We start from the raw sequence: 21,023 nt of genomic DNA on the forward strand, positions 1-21,023 counted from the left end.
AAATGAACAAATGAGGACCTACAAGCAAGCCAATATGGCTAAAGCAAAGATAGCAAGGGAAAGTTTAAGAGAATACGAGGCTAGAATGGTAGGGAAAGAGTGATAGAAGATGAAATAGAAAAAAAAAAATTTAGACTATGCAGGACTGTGTAGATCATGTTCAAGAGTATTTAATTTTAATTAGTCTGAAAGTTCTATATTCATCAACATATAGATGTATTTTAGAATCATCAGAATGGAATGGACAACCACCACCATTCCTCTAGTCTGAGTACCTTCGTTTGTTAGCTGGACTAATGCAAGAGATTTTTAAATTATCGTGACTTACTAATTTTTCTGCACACTAATAAGCATCTAGCATGTTTCAGGCCTTAAGTTAGGTTCTGAGGATATAAAGAAAAAACAGACATTATCCTTGCCCTCAAGGGGCTTACAGTTGTCTATGGCAAAGATAATTATCAAAAAGAAATACTATAAGAGAAGTACAAATAAAGTGCAAAGCTTTTTTGAGTGAGGCTGCTGGGACAGCTTTGTGAAGGAAGAAACATTTCAGCTGGATATATATACATATATATATATATACACAGAGAGAGAGAGCACGCGCGCGAGAGAGAGCAAGAGAGCGCTTTTTGACAGGGATGATAGGAGTGGCTAACGCAGGCTGAGGGAACAGCAAGAGGAAAAGCATGGAGATGGGCAAGCACAGGGACTGTCTTAGATAGGTGAAGAGCCCAGTTAAATTAAAGCAAATAATAAGAGAACAGTGAGAGATGCGGTTGTAAAAGTAGGCCAGAAGACATGAAAAGAGTGGAGGTGTAGAAGGGAAGCTGTAGTGGAATGTAAGAGAGAGTCTACAAAGACAGACACAAAAGAGGGCTCAACTGATGTTAGGCAGCCAAGTTAATAGTGATGCCAGTTTGGGGACCCTGAATGTCAGGATACAATGCCTCTGGGATTAACCACAGTGTGAAATGGCATGGCAGTAATTACAGGAGGTCAAAGAGACAAGGGATCCTAGGGTAGCAGCACAGGCACTACTGAAAGAGCAAGTTCAGGGGCCCAGGATGTTTTACGTGGCAAATGAAGTTTGTATGAGGTGAGCATTGGAGAGAATAGGAAAGGGATCAAAGATTGGCTATCACAGGGAGTCCAAGACCTTGTGGATATTCAGTAGCAATGAGGTAGTGGGAGATCTGCCAAGGGAACAGAGATCAAACTCCTTAAAGTTGAAGATGTTGTGAATTTGAGTAGGTTGAAAACATTTCAAAAGACAAGTGTGTTGAGTGAAACAACAATTTGGCAAGAAAGAATTAACGTAACTTACCAAAGGGCAAATTCTTAATAATTTGTGCAGCAAGAGAATCTTGACATAATTTATTTTGCTATTTTAGGGACCTATCAGATATAGAAGTTCCAAAGACATATAATTGTCAACTATGACTTACTTTTGCAAAAGGTAGCCCAGAAAATTCCTGTAAAATATAATCACATGTAAATTACAGATTGCACATTAACTGTCCTGCTTTCTTGGAATATCTAATCTTATTGATTTGGGGACAAAATAGTCTGCTCCCCATGAGAAGATCATTTAAGAGACATCATCAAGCCATCAGAGTAGTAATCATTAGAGAATTACTATTCATTTGGTTTGAGATATGGTGATAGTAGCATGTTATCTGCTATATATAGAATTGCAAAAATTTTAACTGGTAACATTCTATTCCATCTATATGGAGTACAGGCAATTTTTTTACCCTAAATATTCCCAATATTGTTAAAATGATTGAAAGACCTCTGCTCATATGATTGACAATTCAGGTGAGCTGTTTATCATTTGACATTACCAGGGGTTAAAAAAAAAAAAAAAAACAACCCTTCAGCCTAACTTTGTGTAATTATGTTAATTGAATGTGACTCATCAGCAAGGATTACTCATACTGTCATTACCCCAAAGTGAAGTTTCTGACAGGATCCAAAAGACCAAGGCAAATGCTGACAAAGATTTCAAGTTTGGAAAAGATTCCATGAAGTCATCAAATATCTATTAAAGGTCTCTCTATGCTCATATGCTCAGATATGGTAGTGTGACCTATGATAAATTGAACTAACTAAGGTCTCTTTGGCCTTGGCAGCATTTTATGGGTAGTTTTTGTAAAAACACAAATTGTCTTTTAACATTTTTCCTCTCCCATATCATAAAAGAAGACTTCCTTCCATTTTTATGGAATTCTAAGGTAGCCGAAGACAGTCATGGCTATCTAGTCCCCATCTCCCAATGTTTCCTCCAAAACCAAAACAGAACAGAAGGAAAAAAATAAGCCTACACAAAAGCCAAGCAAAGAGAAAAGAGCAGAAATAGCAACAGGGCCTAAGGTGGATCTACAATCACATTGGCAAAGCACAAATCCATCCTCAGTCTGAAAATACTAAATTGTCTGTGTAAAAAATCAGAACACAGATGACAGGGAAAGGATTTTTTAAAAGTATATTCAATTTTGAAGGAGCGGTCTTCAAAACTCACAGCTTCTAGGAGGGAAGAAGGGTAAAAGGGAAGAGAGAAGCACCCACTGGCAATTGATTGGTGAAAGGTAAAAGGAGAAAAAGGGAGAAGTTCGGGTTATGCAAGACAAGAGGCCACAAAATCACAACCCTTCCCCATCCACCCAAACAAACAAACAAATCTACTAAAATATCTGGGTTCTTCTATATTGTCAGAAGAGAGTACCATTAAACTAGAAATCCTGTACAACACCCCAATACCACAAATATGAACAACAAGATTAACAGATCCATAGAGAGTTATTGCAAAAAATTTAGAAAAGAAAATTTAACACATATCAACTGAAGAATCCCTCAACCCCAAGGGAAAAACAAACATGCAGCAAAACAAAACAAAACAAAAAACTCAAAACTAAAGTAACACTCAAAATGGTATTAAACAGAGTCAAATGAACATTTGGTGACATAAAAAAGTCACTTTTAATCACAAATTCAAAAGCTAAAAACATAAATGGACCAAAAAAAAAAACAGGAAGAAATGAGAAGAATTGATTGGACTAAGGAAAAAAATGGAAGAGAAAGACTAAATTATCTTAGAAATGAAGAATAAATTACAAGGTGCCAAAGGAGAATAGACTTAATGAAAATTTACTAAGGGACATTGAAAAAAGGCAGGAAAACAATCAAGAGAATGAAAATGAGATTAAGAAAGTAAAAAGGGTAACAGAGAAAGTAGTGGAAATAGAGGACAGGAAAAGAAGGAATAACATTAGTATTATTTAATCAGTGGAACAAAAGAACTATTTAAAATTATACTCCAAGAAAACTTAAAATTTTTTTAAATCTGAATTTACCTATACAAGGCTCAATCAATTCTGAGTTATAGTCTAGTTCAGCTATTAGATTTCAAAAATAAAGATAAAATCTTCAAGGCCTCCAGACAAAAAGATCAAATAACATACAAAGGCAGAAGATTTGGACTTGTATCAGCCATTCAAAAATGACATTTACAGTGAGGCAAGAATGGAGCAGAATTTTTAAAATATTCATATTTATGAATGAAAGATTTTATATCAAATAAGCATCAAGTATCAAGACTGTTAAAAAAAAGTTTTCAACAGCTAATACATGAGCTTAGAGAATTCAAGACCTATCAGCCCTTCTCCAGGAATCTACTAGAGCCTATGCTGGCAAACTACAGCCCGTGGGCCACACTCAGCCTTTTTAAAGGGTTGAAAGAAAATCAAAAGATTAATGTTTCATGACCTGGGAAAATTATATGAAATTCAAATTTCAGTGCACATAAAAGTTTTATGAGAACACAGTTACAATCATATGTTTATTTGTTGTCTATGGTTGCTTTCAGGCTACAACAGCAGAGTTGTGTAGTTGTGTCAGAGACCCTACGGCCTTCAAATTCTAATATATTTACTATCCCTATAGAGGAAAAGTTTGTCAACACCTGCACTAGAGGATGAGCTTCTTCCAAACAAGAAATGACTGAAAAACTTCAGCAAAAGGATTGATGGCAAAGCGTTTTGATAGATGGGTAGATAGATGACATAGATTTCAAAAACAAATGTAAATGTGGAAGGAATGAGAGTGAAAGACTAAGGTATAAATGTGATACTATTTTGACAAAGTAAATATAACGCAACTAAAAAATGGGAAGAGAAGGGAGACCGGAAGAGGAAAACAGAAAAGGTGATTGGTGGGTGTTAAAGGATACTAACAAAAATTGCAAAACTAAAAGGAGAAATTTTATTGCATATACGTTACTAGTATAAAAATTTTAAAAAACATAGGACTGTACAACAAAAAATAGTGAATCCTATTGTAGGTGATGGACTATAGTTAATAATACAAGTATAAAAATGTTCTTTCATGAATTATAACAAATGTACCAAGGTGTTAATAATAGGGTGATATATGAGAACTCTGTCTTTTATGCATGATTTTTCTGTAAACCTATAACTTCTCTAATAAAAAAGGAACTTCCCTTTAGTGGGAAGTTCAATATGGAAAACAAAGCAAAACAAAACAAAACCAATAAACCAGAGAGTAATAGATTAAATAAGGAAAGGTATTTAAAAAGTATAAGTACCAGGATAACCACTAGAACAAACTTTCCTAAACACCAAATACATATGTGTGTATAAATCTAAGAGCAAAGAATACATATCCTATAGAGCAACACAGCAAATACGATGCACATAATTACAAAAAAGGTTATAATAGCAAACAAACATATAATTCATTTAAATAAATGGACATGGCTTTACCTGCTTATTAAAAAAGCTCAATTTTCCATTTTATTCAGATAAACCCAAACTTTTTGTATACAAGAGACACACCTAAAACAATGATTCAAAAAGGCTAAATACAAAGGGAGGCACAATGGTATACCAGGCAAATAGAAACAGAACGAAACCAGAGGTAGCAATACTGCTATCAGCAATGTAAAATTCAAGCCCAAAACAAGACAAAAGAAAGAAAAATTTTAACACTCAAGGCCACTTAAGAATATTTATGCACCAAATAACATGCAACAACCTTTATAAAGTAAAAACTACATAAACAGAAACAGAAACAGGAGACTTTAATGCTCTACTCAGCACAAGACAGATAAAGTAGACAAGAAAATAAGGAGAAAGAAAACCCAAATATCATCAACAGTAAGGTAGAACTTACAGATATATATCAAACTCTAAACTTTGATAATAGAGAACACACCTTCTTTTCAACCACCCATGGCAGAGTCACAAAAACAGATCATATATTAAGCCACAAATGTCAGTAAATTTCACAAAGTAGAAATATTATAAACAACTCTCTGATCACAAAGCAGTTAAACCAGAAATTACTAATAAAAACAAAATACATTCATTTTTTTCCTGAAAAGAAAATTGGTATTTGAAATACTTCCATTTGCCAACATTAGGGAAAAAAATCACAAGCATATAGGATGTGCCAGGCATTGGGGTTCAGAGATGTTAAGGTCCTTGCCCTCAAGAATAATAAATCTGGTGGGAGGAAAAGACAGAGACAATTTCAATGTAATAAAATGAGACTTGCAAAAAATGGTTAGTAGCATAAGGTAAAGCTGCGAATTCTTTCTCTTCACTATGCCACCGTGCTATGTAGAAATAGTCTTTACACAAACATCCTTATCTTTTTTTATTTTAGGAAATATACACAAATATTCAGCAGAAAAGGGACATAATTCATACAACTGACTCTCAAGTGGTTCAGAGAGAACAAATGATGCAGCAAATAGTGTAAAAGGTAAAAAAGCAAAATCAAAACAAACAAAAACAGATGAATCTGAGTTAAGGATATGTAGTTTTGTTTGTACTGTTCTTATCTTGCAACTTTTTAAAGTTTGAAATAGCTTCAAAAGAAAAAGTTCAAAAATAAAAAAGAAATTATCTCTAGGTTAAACCATTTCCTAATTAAAAACTATTATCTTTGATATTAAAAGCAAGAAAATCATTTCAAGAGCTTCAAATTTTCAGTTTAGTTTTAAATGGCTCAACCTATTTGAAACTTCACTGGCTGTGTTTTTTTTTTTTCTTGCAATGTTGCATACATTGTCAAAATACCTTGTTTTTTTATTCAGTTTTATTGACATATATTCACATACTGTACAGTCATCCACAGTGTACAATCAACTGTTCAAAGTACCATCATATAGTTGTGCATTCATCACCCCAATCTATTTTTGAACACTTTCCTTACACCAGAAAGAATAAAGAACAAAAAAAAGCATAAAAGAACACCCAAATCACCCCCCATCCCACCCTATTTTTCAATTAGTTTTTGTCCCCATTTTTCTACTCCTCCATCCACACACCGGATAAAGGGAGTGTGATACACAAGGTTTTCACAATCACACTGTTCACCCCTTGTAATCTCCGTTGTTATATAACCATCTTCAAGAGTCAAGGCTACTTACTGGATTGGAGTTTGGTAGTTTCAGGAATTTGCTTCTAGCTATTCCAATACATTAGAACCTAAAAAGGGTTATCTATATAGTGCATAAGAATCCACTAGAGTGACCTCTCCACTCCATTTGAAATCTCTCAGCCACTGAAACTTTACTTTGTTTCATTTCACATCCCCCTTTTGGTCAAGATGTTCTCAATCCCACAAAATACCTTGTTTTTGAACCTTTTCTAAATATTAAAAAAAACTCTTTTCCATTACTTTCAAATGCTCCATTTTTCTGAGACTGAACTTTTGTTATTTAAGCCAATACTCCACAATATTAACATGAATTTTAAAATTACAGATTTTAGGAAAGCCTTTGAATTTATAGATTACATGCCTCACTCTTTGGACAGCAAAGCTCGTGTCCCTGAAGAGCTCAGTTTTCAGGTGGAAGGAGAAAGGAGGAAGAGTATTGGGAAAAAATCAGAATCGAACATGGTTTCTTAGGGAAAGCAGGTAGGGCGTTCTAGAAGATAGATTGTTACAGCACTGTTTTGAAGGACACATAGGAGTTCTTCAGGCAATAAAGGAAGGTAAAGACAAAAAGAACAGCATTTGCCTATAAAATAGCAGGCTTAGGAAGTAAAAAGCTTCTTTCCTCCTTTTTTTTGACTCACCCAAGAAAACTTCTTACACATGAGGGAGAAACTGCTCGAGCTCACCAGGACCAACAGACTCGTCAGAACCTCTTAGAGTCTCGTCGGGAGGCTCTGAGGAGAACCAACGGTTGCCGTCTCCTCTCTCGCTAGGGCTCATGGGAAGAACTAACTATCCCTGCCCACCCCTGCCCTTAGATGGGATCAAGCGACTGGGTCCTGGCCAATGAAATGTGTAGGAATATGAGCACTTCCGGTGTGGCACCTCCCTCCCCCCACCCGCGTATGTTTATGATGTAGGTTTGCTTAATTTATTTCAAAATCAGGAAATATTCTCTACTCATTCTTTTGCATTGCCCAGCGTCTGAGTGTGGCCTGGCTCCTAAAATTCAAGAGAAGGTGCTTGACTTGTTCTCTACCCAAGCTTGCAATCGAGATGCAAAGAAGCCAGATTTTGAGGCCCAAGAAGATGACAGCACTGAACTGTGAAATAGGCAAGAAATAAACCATTATTTGCTAACTTCCCCCTCCCCCACTAATATTCTACTACTTAGAGTTGTTTTGAAGATTGAGAATAGTGCCTATCAAAGAGTGTTATAGAAGGGGTTATTATTTTTTTTTGCTTTGAGGAGATTGTCTCAGCTTCAAAGCTTATTACTTGTGTAACCTAAGGGCAGTTATGTTATCTCTCCAAGCTTTGATTCCTCATCTGACAATTGGGATTGTGCATTAACAATTATGTGTTAAATATCTAATATGTTCCAGTCATCAGGCGATGGAAAATCAAAGTGGCAATAAGGTCCCTGCTCTCATGGAGCTTACATTCTAGTAATTTAATCTAATAATACAAATTGCTACTAAGAATGTGAACAGAGTGAATTGATAGTGAGGGACTGGGAGAAGGCCTAATTTATGTTGGATGACTTGAACAGGAATTTATGAGCAGGTGACATTTTGAGGTAAGACATGAATGGCACAGAGAAGCCAGCTGTGCAAAGGTGGGGACAAAAAATGCCTCAGACAGGGGAAACAACCATGATGCAGGCCCTGAGGAGGAAACAAGCTTGGCATGTTCAAGAAAACCAAGGTAGCTAGAGTGGTTGGTGAGTGAGGGGGAAAGTCAGACAAGATGAGGTTGGGGACTGATGCAGGGACCAGACAGATCATGTTGAGTCTTTTGGGTCATGTCAAGGATTTTGGATTTAATCATATGAAAGTTTAAGGTTTTTAGCAGAGAAGTGACATAATATGATTAAACATTAGAAAGATAATTCTGGCTGCTGTGTGGAAATTCAGTTATTGGGCAGTCTCAAGACTGAAAGTTGAAGGACTAGTCATGTGACTATTATGATTATTTAATCAAGAGATGATGGTGGCTTGGGCAAGACTAAAAGTGATGGCGATCAAGAGAAGTGGATGGATTTGGGATATGTATTTTAGTGGTAGATCCGACAGGACTTGGTAATGCAATATGGAGGTGAAGATGAAGTAGGTCCCAAAGGTAGCTCCCAAATATTGGGCACATGCAACTAGGTAACTAGGTGGTGTCATTTACTGAGATAAAGAAGATTAGAAAAGGGAGAGGTCTCACTCTCTCTTGTGCTCTCTTGCTCTCTCTTTTAGAGGAGGAGTATGCTGTGGCCATGTTAATAATAATTGTTAATAACAATGTGCTTATATTATTAATACAATTAATGATAGTAGAACTGTTTCTCAGGATTGTTGATGTAAGAGTATGTGTGTGTATATATATGTGAAAGAAAGAGACAGAGAGAGTGAGAGAGACTTGGGGAGAAGAGTCTGTATTCCACTCATCTCTTGTTCTGCCTTGTTTGCCCTTCATCAACTCTTGAGAAGTGAAGGGACTCACAATTGGTGACCTTTGATTCCTGTGGTGCTCAGGTGGGTCTGCTGAAGAATTGAGGTTGTGAGGGTAAATGGTTTCCTGTAAGCCCAAGAGGCGGCTCTGGTTCCTCCAAAGCGTGTGTATGTGTGCATGCACACACACCTGCACCTGTACAAGCACACACACTAACACGTGTGTGCAAAATCACCAAATATGCCCTGGACTCAGGCTAGTTTGTAACTGCTGCTTCTGGAAAGGGAAGAGATCCCTGTACCAGGGAACTGCTCATTGAGATCTATTGCTGCAACAGTGGAGGGGGACAGAATTCAGGAAGCTAAACCCAGACAGAAGTTGACTTAGGACCTCAGGAGACAATGTGGCCATCTTGCATTGTCTATGGGCCTGGCTGCTCTGGGATTCCAGGGCAAATGAATTGCCTCTGCTTTACAGCTTTGTGTACTTGTCAGTGTTTACTTTCTCAATCATTACTTTTAATCTTCCCAACAACACTGAGCTATAGGGGTCATCGATTTTTGTGCGTATAGAACTGGGACTCGCAGAGATGATCATACATTTAGTAAGTGGTAGAGCAGGGTATTCCAACCCAGGCCTCTCTGACACAAAGAACAGTACACTTTTGCCTGTACCAGGTTGTCACCAGGGCTCCCTATAGAGCAGCCAGACCTAATCTGCCTTGCTCATTATTGGATTTTCTATAAAATGCTGTCAGAAAATGGTAGAAATTGGGATCAGCCTTACCCAAAGTTCAGACCAAGGGTGGAAGCGCAGTCTCCAAAGTAAAATCAAGGGATCTGTCATGTACAGAATTCTAGGACGCCCCCAAGCTCCCACCCCCTGGTGTACGCACCCTGTTAAATCCCTTGGAATGTGGGTGAGGGCTGTGAATATGATGGGATAAAACTCCTGTGATTATGTTACAATATATGGCAAAGGTGAAAGTATTTTTCAGATGTAATTAAGGTCCCTAATCAGTTGACTCTGGTTAATGAACAGGGAGATTATACTGGGTGAGCCTGTCCTAATCAGGCGAGCCCTTTAACAGAGGACTTTGGCCTTTCCTAAAGTCAGAGACTCATAGTAGCAAAGATGCTCTCTTGCTGGGCTTAAGGAAACGAACAACTGTGTTGTGAACTGTCTCTGGAGAGGGGAAGCCACTAGGACCTGAGGTCCTCAGTCCTACAGCAGCAAGGAACTGAATTATGCTGGTAACATAAATGAGCTTGGAACTCCAGATTAGAATGTAACCCAGCTGACACACTTGAACAGAAGGTCCAGCTTAGCCCCACCCAGACTCCTGACCAAGGGGACAGTGAGGTAATAAATATACATTGTTTTAAGCTGCTAAATTTGTGAAAATTTTTATACAAAAATAGAAACCTAATACAGGAGCCTTCCTTTGTTTGACGCAGGCCAAAATATCAGGCACTCTCTCCACACTCTTGCCTATGCTTGTTTTTCTGAGTAGGTGTCCAGAGGAGGTGATGTCTAAGCTGAGACATGAAGTTGAGGAGCAGATATTCAGGCAAATAGAAGTATGAATACTCCAGGAAGAGAGATTAGCTTGCACAAAGGGCTGGAGGTGAGGGGGAGAACATGCTTCATCCTGTCTTGAGACATCACAAAAGCTTTCAAAAAACCTGAGGCTTAGCATATTTGGGAAAGAGAAAAAGGAAAGCCCTACTCCTGCCATTACATTTTCTTTGGCAGAATGTCCAGTTGAGGGTGTCCCAGGGTACATTTCATTGACCCTACCAGCTTTTAAGCTTTTTTTCACATGGTGGTTTAGTTTCCTCATTGTTCAAGCAAATGCCATGTAGTGGCTTGTCTTAAACAGTGGGAATTTATTGGCTCATGGTTTTGAGGCTAGGAGTAGTCCAAAATCAAGGAGTCATCAAGATGATGCTTTCTTCCTGAAGACTGTCATTCTGAGGCTGGCTAACTGTGGTCCTTGGTCCTGGGTTCCTCGGTCACATGGCAATGCACATGGCGGCCTCTCCCGACCCCTCCCTTATTTTCTGGGTTCCCTTGACTTTCAGCTTCTGGCTGCACCTTCTGGTCTTCTCTCTAGTTGTCTAAATTTCATTCTACTTATAAAGGGCTCCTGTAATAGGATTAAGACCCATCCTGATTGGGTTGGCCCACAGCTTAACTGAAGTAACCTTATGAAAAGGTCCTCTTTACAAGAGTTCACACCCACAAGAATGGATTAAGTTTAGGAACATGTATTTCTGAGGTATCTAACTCCAAACCATCACAAATGGTGACCAAATAATATAATCGCCAACCGAAGTTTGAAAACAGTCCATTCAGTGGGGAGAAAAACACTTCTGCCAACTGGCTAGAAGACCACACAACTAGATGATTGAATTTCTTTCCTTAGGAAGGGACCAGCTGACACTTTAATTGAGAGAAGCAGCATTTACTCCTACCTGGAGAAGAAAAGAGTTTCATTTTTACAGTTGATATATTTCCTGTGAGTGGGGAGGCATTTAATCACTTTATTTCATGTTGTGATTTAATTTCATTTTTATCAACCTAATTAAATCCTCCCTTCTGCCTCCCACCTCAGTGGGTAGTGAAGGAAAATTCTAATCTGGCCTCTGATGCCTGAGGTCAAAGGACCAGAATTGAGCAGTGGGCTCTGAGGCTTCTTTTATTCTTTTATTTTCTTTTTTCTCTTTTTTGTATTGGGGTATAATTCACATAACATAAAATTAACCATTTTAAAGTGTACATTTCAGTGCTTTGTAGTATATCACTGTATTGTATAACCATCACCACTACCTGATGCCAGAACTTTCCCACCACCACAAAATGAAACCCCATACTGTTAGTAATTTGTCTCAATTTCCCCTTTCCCCCATCCCCTGGTAACCATTAATCTAATTTCTCTATGGATTTTTCCACTGAGAAAATTTTGCATAAAGGGGATCATATAATATGTGGCCTTTTGTATCTGCCTGCTTTCACTTAGAATAATGTTTTCAAGGTTCATCAATGTTGTAGCATGTATCAGTACTTCACTACCTTTTATGGCTGAATAATATTCCACTGTATGGATGAACCACATTTTGTTTATCCATTCATCAGTTACTGGACATTTGTGGGGGTTTTTTCCACTTTTTGGCTATTATCAATAATGCTGCTAGTAATATTCATGTACAGTATTTTGCGTGAACATACACTTTCATTTCCATAGGGTATATACTTAGGAGTGGAATTACTGGATAATATGGTAGTTCTGTGTTTCACTTTTTGAGGAAATACCAAAGTGTTTTCCATAGCAGCCACACCATTTTACAATCCTACTAGCAACACACAAGTGTTCACATTCCTCCACATCATTACCAATACTTCTTATTTTCTGTTTTTAAAAAATCCCTTCTCATAGCAGTCCTAGTGGGTGTGAAATTATGTTTCATTATGGCTTTGATTTGGATTTCCATAGTGACTAATGATGTTGAGCATCTTTTCATGCTCTTATTGGCCATTTCTGTATCTTCTTGGGATAAATGTCTATTCAGTCCTTTTGCCCATTTGTTTAATTGGGTCATTTTCCTTTCTATTGTTTAGTGGTAAGAGTTCTTTATATATTCTGGATACTGGACTCATATCAGATATGTGATTTGCAAATATTTTCTCCCATTCCCCAGGATGTATTTTAACTTTCTTGATAGTGTCCTTTGAGGCACCAATATTTTTAATTTTCATGAAGTCCAATGCATCTATTTCTTCTTTTGTTATGTGTGTTCTTGGTATCATATCTAAGAAAACATTGCCTAATACAAGGTTATCCATATTTACATGTGGGTTTTCTTCTAAAATTTTCATAGTTTTAGCCCTGACTTTTAGGGTTTTTATTCGTTTTGAGCTAATTTTTGTATATGGTGTGATTCAGGGTCCAAATTCATTCTTTTGCATGTGGATACTTGTTGTCCCAGCAAAAATGTTGGAAAGACTAGTCTTTCATCATTGAATGGTCTTAGCACCCTTGTTGAAAATCAATTGATCATAGATGTATGAGTTTATTTCTAGACTGTCAATTCTATTCCACTGATTTATGTGTCCATCATTATGCCAAAACTAAACTGTCTTAATTATTGTTGCTTTTTAGTAAGTTTTGAAATCAGGAAGTGTGAATCCTCCTACTTTGTTCTTCTTTTTCAAGTTTGTGTTGATTATCCTTGGTCCCATGAATTTCCATATGAATTATAGGATCTGCTTTTCTGAAGCTTCTAGAAGTGAGCTGAGCTTACAGACACAACCCCAGTCCACTGTTAGTCTGGGTTTATTTTTCCTTTGTGAGGAGGTGGGGAGCAAGGGTGGATGGATCAGACAACAGGGCTGCAGGTCCCAGGTCTTCAGGAATGTAGTGAGTCTATGCATCACGGTTTCCAAAGAGAGCAGCAGGGCCCTGAAGCAGCACTTCTCCAGCTTTGGTGCACATGTGACTCATGCAAGGTTTTGGTTGAAAGGCAGATTCTGACTTGGTAGGTCTTGGGTACAGACTGAGACCATGCCTTTCTAAAGAATTCCTAGATGATGCTGATGCCACTGTTCCCAGAACCACACTTTGGGAGTAGAGCACAATTGACATTATCATCTGTCCAGTAGTCCAAAAAGGAAAGCTAAGACATTACTTGGACTCATTCAGACTGCTCCTTATACCAAAAAAATAAAAGGAAAGAAGGAAAAGCTAGGCCTATAAGTGGGAAAGAAAGGGACTTGGCAAAGGCACGGGTTAGCTGGAGACAGAGCTAAGACTAGGAATTCTAGTCTCCAGGCTCTCAGTTCAGTTTCCCCACCTCTGGCTGTCTCCTATGTTATTAACCTTATATACTGTCCAAATCAGCCCCTTCTCCCTTCCCAACATCTCCAGCCAATTTCCCCCTCTTTTGCACCTTATTTCCAGCAGATTTATCCAAATAATAAACATTAGAATTGAAAGGGGGTATTTGAGTGTGATGGATGGTCATGCAAGGGGCAATCACTATTCCCTTAGGCCTATCTCTCAGCACAGAAAAGGAGGTGTGGATAGAATATAACTATTCATGCAAAGTGGTTAAGTTCCATTTGTTACAAACCTTCAGAATTAAATATGCCATGTGTGGTAGACAGAATTGTAAGATGGTTTCCAAGATTCCTTGCACCCTCCTGTCCCAGAAGGCAGTGAATATGAGCATTTCATTCCCATGATTTGCTGATGTTGTATGGCACAGTTGACTTGAAGAATGGGAGATTATCTTGGTTTTCCTGACCTAATCACATAAGCCCTTTAAATCTAAGGTCAGAGACAGTGAAATCAGAGATTCAAAGCACGGGACATATTTGACATACCCTTGCTTGCTTGAAGATGGAGGGGGCCAGTCACATAGCAAAGAATTTGGGACCTCAGTCCAACAACCACAAGGAACTGAATTCTGCCAACAGCAAGAACGAAATTGGGAGCACACTTTCTGCAGAACCTCCAGACAAAAACTCAGCCCTTGGCCAACACCTTGATTTCAGCCTATGATACCCTGAGCAGAGAATCCATTCATGCAATGCCAGAATTCTGACCTAAAAATTGTGGAGTAATAAATATGTATTGTTTTAAGACATTAAGATTGTGGTAATTTTTTATACAGTGATAGAAAGCTAATCCTCTATGCTTTCTTAATGACTGACTGGACTGTGTCTCCCTTTTGCTTTCACTACCCTGGGAACTGAGAATCAAATCTGGGACGGAAATGTTAACAATTGTGGAGGCCCTTTCAATGTATACATTGATTTTAAGTGTTTTTCTCTTAGTCATAGCTTCCTGCCGATTTGTGTATTTTGCCTGATTTTTCTATTCCTAATTATGTTTTAACAATCAATTTTATGTGATAGTTTTAAGTCTCATTATGAAACCAATATGTGCTCATTGTAGAAAATGTGGAAAATACTGTTAGGCACAAGACAAAGGAAAAATTAAGCATTAGAATTCTATCACTTCATCTGGAGAAAACAACTGTTAATGTTTTGGTGTATTCATTCCAGTCTTTTTCCCTATGCCCACATGTATATTTTTATATAATGAGATTGTACTGTATTATAATGCATATTCTTGCTATTAAGATGTCTCAAAACTTTTGAAGAAAAACAGGATAAAAGTTAACATGTATTCTGTGACTTGAAGGCCTTTTGCTTGGAGCAGCTGGTTGTTTAGGTCAGCAGATCTCACCTTTTTTGTTTGCTTCCTGCAGTCACTCTCACCTGTGTTGAGAGTTCCCAAACCCACCCTCAGATTGAGTGATTCACTAGACTCACAGGACAGCATATAGTTCTACTCATAGTTAAGATTTATTATAGTGAAAGGATATAAAGCAAAATTGGGAAAGGGAAAAGTCACATAGGATGAAGTCTGGAGGAAGCAAGGTATAAACTTCCAAGAGTGCTCCCCTAGTGGAGTCACACAGGATGCACTTAATTCCTCCACCAGGAAATTGTGATAGCATGAGTGAAGTGTTAACCTGCCAGGGAAGCTCATTAGAGACTCAGAGTCCAGGGTGTTTATTAGGGCCTGGCCACGTAGGCACCCTCTGCCTAGCATGTACCAAAAATCCAGTCTTTCAGAAGGAAAGCAGGCGTTCAGCATAAACCACATAGTTTGCATGCACAATTTAAGCACAAGGAGCCACTCTTACCTGTTAGAGAGTGGTGGGAACTCTCCAGAAATCCAAGTTCCCAGATGCCAGCCAAGGGCTAACCTTGCAAGCTGGCCTTTCTGAGGAGAGCATTCTCGAGCCTGCTAGGTTAACTCTTTTCTGTACATCACCTAAGTACCACATTTGCATGATCCTTCTGCATTTATGTGCGACACTCAGCACACTACCTATACATTCTGTCTTACATAGAGTAATTAGAATAGGATGAGTGAGAATCAATTCTATTGATTCTTTATTGATTCTTTATCTTTTTAAAGTCAGTCATTAGCAAATGTCTACATCTTTATTCTACATCAGACATTAGCAAATGTCTACATCTAAAGCTATTATTAGGCTAAATATATAAGAGCTGATGAGAACTGATCCTGAAAGACGAACATCGTGCTGAGAATTGATGCTTTAGGTGTCCCTTTCTAGAGAATCTGGATCTGAGGTGCTACCTCTACTTCTCCAAGGTTTATTTCAACCTTTCCCCGCTCCACCAACACACCTAAGCAGAGGCCGTGCCCAGAGTCTCATCATGTGCTACATAGTTAGGATCAAGCCCTGTCTCCCAGATACTTCCAGAAAGAGGGGCAGGAGATCATCTCAAAGGAACTCTACTAGCTGATTCAGGCCCATGTTGAGTAGCTCCTTATGGGGTGACCAGAAGGAAAGGACTACTTTTGTCTCTGTTCTTTGTTTTCTTCTGATATTGCTGGCTGTAAATACAAGTCACTTGCATTTTAAATTTGCAAAATCTCTCCCCAAGAATCAGCATTTATTTCTGGGATGCCTGACAGGTGTGGACTTCATGCAGATGCTTATTTCTTTTTTCTGCATGGGAATTGCTTTTGCCATGAGATTAAGATGTGCCCTTGAAAGAAGAGGGGAGACGCTAGTCCTTAAGGTGCCTTTTTATGAATCAGTAAATGTGTCCTCCAGGACCACAGAGCTTGGTGACTGTATAGCATCCTTGGACAGATTGGCAGAAAAATACTCCTTCAGGGTGACAGTAGCTCCACACCAGTGTGTTAGACTTGGTGAGCAGGGCTGTGGCTGGATTTTAGCATCGACTCAGCCCTACTGCTGGACACCTTTTGTGCTAACACAGTTGGTATGTTAGATATGATGGGAAAGTTGATGTGTATGGGGCTATGCATAGGTACATGTGTTGGGGGTGTGGCATTGTCTTCCTTTATCCTCTTCTTTAAGAACCAAAAATACCCCGTGACTATTCCTTGCCCTCCGAATGAGGTGAACAAGTTCTCACATCTAAATGGATTTTTGGAACCAGCTCTCACAACTGGAGTAAAAGGGAAGGGGCCATTTGTGCTAGGGGGCTGTCATGGAGCCTCGTGAGCTGATCTTATCATGGGAAACATACACAATTCGTTGTAGAGTCATTGTGCTGAAGGATTCTTATAGCTACCTTCGAAATATGATGATATATATTAATTTGAATGCTGAGACATGAAAAATAAAATTTTTGCATGGAAAAGCTGTTTTTCTGTTATGATCATTGATATAATTGAAGAGCCTCAATTGGCCTCCCTTTCCTCATCTGTAAACTGGGGCTGAAAATAATACCTACAGCACCACATACCTAATACCTAAGATCATTCTGCAGGCTAAAAGGAGATGACGCACAAGTCAACAAATGTCATGCCCCTCTTTCATCCTTCCCTTTTGATCTAATTCTACACATTTACATGGGGTGTTGAGCTCACAAAGCATTTTCATTTCCAAGGTCTCACCTAAGCCTCAAGATTTCTCTGGGAGGTAAGCAAATCAGAAGAAATAAAAGGGCTCAGCTTCCAGCTGGTCTGGGAATACTTTCACATGCCTGAATATGGGTTTCAGACCAAACCACAAAGATTTTTCTCTCTCCATTGTTCACATTACAAATAGGACACAATGAGAGCCTATTGGAGAAACTGAATGCATGTGAAAACCCCCTCTAGTATTTGGGGAGCCTTTCACCAAGTGACAACTGGGTCTTATTTCCTATGGGCAAGCAACGTGGGAAAAGGAATCCTTTACCAGGTTGAATCTGTCATGTTCAGTTAAGTTTTATACATAAAGGAGTCTTTAATACCTGGCTGCTTCTTACCTGCCTCAATCCCTCTAACACAAAATTGTTAGAATCAGCAGTCCTGCAATAGAGGATCTAAAAATAGAGCATATAGTGCAGATAGAGAAATGATAAATCATATTATTCAAAGCACTTAAGTTCTTATTCTAGAATATTTTAATATTCTGCAAAACAATTTAAATTGCCTACCAAAGTTTGTACAGTCAGAATGCACTTCTGTGAATGAAACAAAAGATTCATTCAGGAACTTGCTGGTAAACTAAAAAGTTACTCTCCTGAAAAATCATTGCCCAGATTTTTCTCTTATGTCTTAAATAAGATTCTTTTCGTTGCAACTAAGAGAATCTTCCACTTCAAAATACCAAAAACGGAAAAACAGGAATTTTCTTGAGAAGATACTGAAGTATCTCATGGAGTCCAAGGGCAGAGGACAGTTAGGCATCACAAGAAACAAAAAGCAGGAACTGGAAAGGAGCTACTGCTGTTTTGTGTTTTTTTTTTTCAATTTTTTGAGATATATTCATATAGCATACAGTCGTCCAAAGTGTAAAATCAGTTGTTCACAATGTCATCATATAGTTGTGCATTCATCACCTCTATGTTTGAACATTTTCATTACTCCAAAAAAATAAAAATAAGAATAAAGATATAAGCTCTGCTATTTTAATTCTGCTGCTTTCTAGGCATCAGCCCCATTTTTTACTCACTTTGCAAACGGTCTTTCACTGCCTTGGTATCCAGATGGCTGAAGGTTGTGGCTCTCAGATGAGTCAGTTGGCCAGTCCTGGTCCAATCAGCCACTTGGTGTTTCTTTGTGCAGTCTGCATACCATTACTCTTGTTTTCTTGGACCCAGCCAGAATAAATCACTTCACCCACCCCCTTTTGCTGCTGTATGTCATACATGCTTTTCTTTCGTTTGTTCACATTCCATAGTACACTGCATTTATTTATTTACATACTTGTCTCTCATTTCAGATGGGAAGCTCCTTGGGGCCAGGGGCCATGACCTCCTCTCTTTGAATCCATTACCAGGCACAGGGTCTTGTGCAGTGCCTAATGCAACCATGTTTTGGAAATGCTTACTGAACTGAATGGACAGAAGACGGATGATAGGAATCACAACACAACCTTGTCTTTAGTGTGAGATTTATCTTACTGTTAAAAACTAGGGGATGAGCTATTTTCTTTGATCCTGCTGCCATGCCTCGCTGACTTTCAGCAAGCAAAATAGAAGGTAGATTCCCAAATTAGAAGGCATCGTTGAGCAATTAATTAGTGTGGGTCGAATGTCTCCTGGGTAGTTTCAATGGCTCACAGGTAGAGGGAGAATCTAATCAAGATTAACTTCATAGAAAGCAAGTTCAATCTGAGTCAAGCCTGTTCTGGCTCTGAAAGATGCCTTTGGGGTGGGAATGTGGGCTTCAGATATCTATGCTGCATGCACATTGGTCTCTTTTCTTAGGCTTTGATACCGGGGTACGAGTCCAAGTGTTGATTCCCAAAGGGACTAAATCATCAGCCTCAATCCTTGATCCTCACTTCTTTTCCTCAATCTCTCTATTCCCTTTGCATGCTTCTGCCTCCCAGCCCTCATACATATCCCTTCTCTTTCTACCTAACCACTGTTCCCTGTACCTTCCAAGATGCCTACGGCATCAGGGTTCATTTGTTGTGGATGTGTGTGTATATATTTCCAGTGTTTTCAGATTGTGGCTGCAGGCTTTCATAGCACACTGCAACTTTATTTCCAAGATTGATATTGACATACATTCACCGAAATTAATGTTCTCATCTCAACTAATTTACCTGGAGGGAGTAAATTCATACACCAAAGTAAGGAGAGGAGAGGGCAGGAGGAACAAGAAGAAAGGGAGCTGAGGAATATCTTTCACCATTTGACCTGCAAACAACTCAGGGAGAAAAGGACAGCAGCTTTTATTATCAGTACAGAAATGAAAAAAAATGGAGGTAGTACAGAGAATTATTTGTTAATAAGGAGCACAGCTAGGATTTAAAACCTAGATTATTCTAATTCCCACTCCAATGATCTTTCTGTCCCACCAGGGTGTTTCTCATATATGTTGCCTTTTCTTAAAATAAGATCGTTTCTGGCATTCCATGCAAAAACACCAGGTCTTAATAATTTAGACCAAGGGTAGGCAACTACAGCCTGTGGGCCAAATCAAGCCCAATACCTGTTTTTGTATGGTCCCAAAGCTAAGACTGTTTTTTACATTTTTTAATGGTTAAAAATACCAAAAGGAGAATAATATTCCATGGCACATAAAAATTATATCATTCAAATGTTCATTTCTATAGGTTGGTTTACTGAAACACAGCCACACCCGTTCATTTATGTTTGTTTTATCCGCATGACAATAGAGTCCAGTAGCTGCAATAGAGACTGCATTGGCCCCAAAGCCGAAACTATTTACAGTCTGGCTCTTTACAGAAACAGTTTGCTGATCCCTGATTGAAATCCTTGCTACTCAAACTGATGTCCATGGACCAGAAGCCTCAGAGTCACCTGAGAGCATGTTAGAACTGAAGAAATGCAGAATCTCCGGTGCCTTCCAGACTTTGGGACTCGGCAGCTGCATTTTAATAAGAACCCCCTAGTGATTCACCTGCACATTAAAGCTTGAGATGCTCAAGTTCAGAAGACAACTCATGAGGGTCTTTTCTCATTAGAGAAGCAGTGTAGGTTACTGGAAAGGGAACAAGCTTTGGAGTCAGACAGGTATGAATTTAAAATTGTTTCCATGGCCGCTAGGCTTTAGTTTCCTCACCTGTAAAGTGATGAAATGTATGCTTTCATCCTCAGTTTGTTTTGAGGGATTGAATGGTGTGTTGGTTTCCTGGGGCTGCCATAACAAATTATCACAAACTTTGAGGCTTAAAACGACAGAAATGTATTCTCTCACAGTTCTGGAGACTAGAAGTTCAAAATCAAGGTGTCAACCTGGCTATGCTCCCTCTGAGGGCTCTAGGGAATAATTCTTCCTTACCTCTTCTTCCAACTTCTGGTGGCCCCAGGAGTACCTTGTCTTGTGGCAGTACAACTCCAATTTCTGCCTCCATCTTCATACTTCTCTGTGTGTGTGTCTCTGTCTTCTCTTCTTACATGGACACCAGTCATTTGATTTAGGACCAGCCCTATACTCAGGAGGAATTTCATCTCAAGATGCTTAACTAATCACAACTGCAAAGCCTCTATTTCCCAATAAGGTCACATGCTGAGGTTCTGAGAGGATGTGAATTTTGGCAGGTCACTACTCCTCTCACTACAGATGCCATCAGCATGAG

This window comes from Choloepus didactylus, chromosome X (genome assembly GCF_015220235.1).
Source record: "Choloepus didactylus isolate mChoDid1 chromosome X, mChoDid1.pri, whole genome shotgun sequence".
NCBI classification, from domain to species: domain Eukaryota; kingdom Metazoa; phylum Chordata; class Mammalia; order Pilosa; family Megalonychidae; genus Choloepus; species Choloepus didactylus.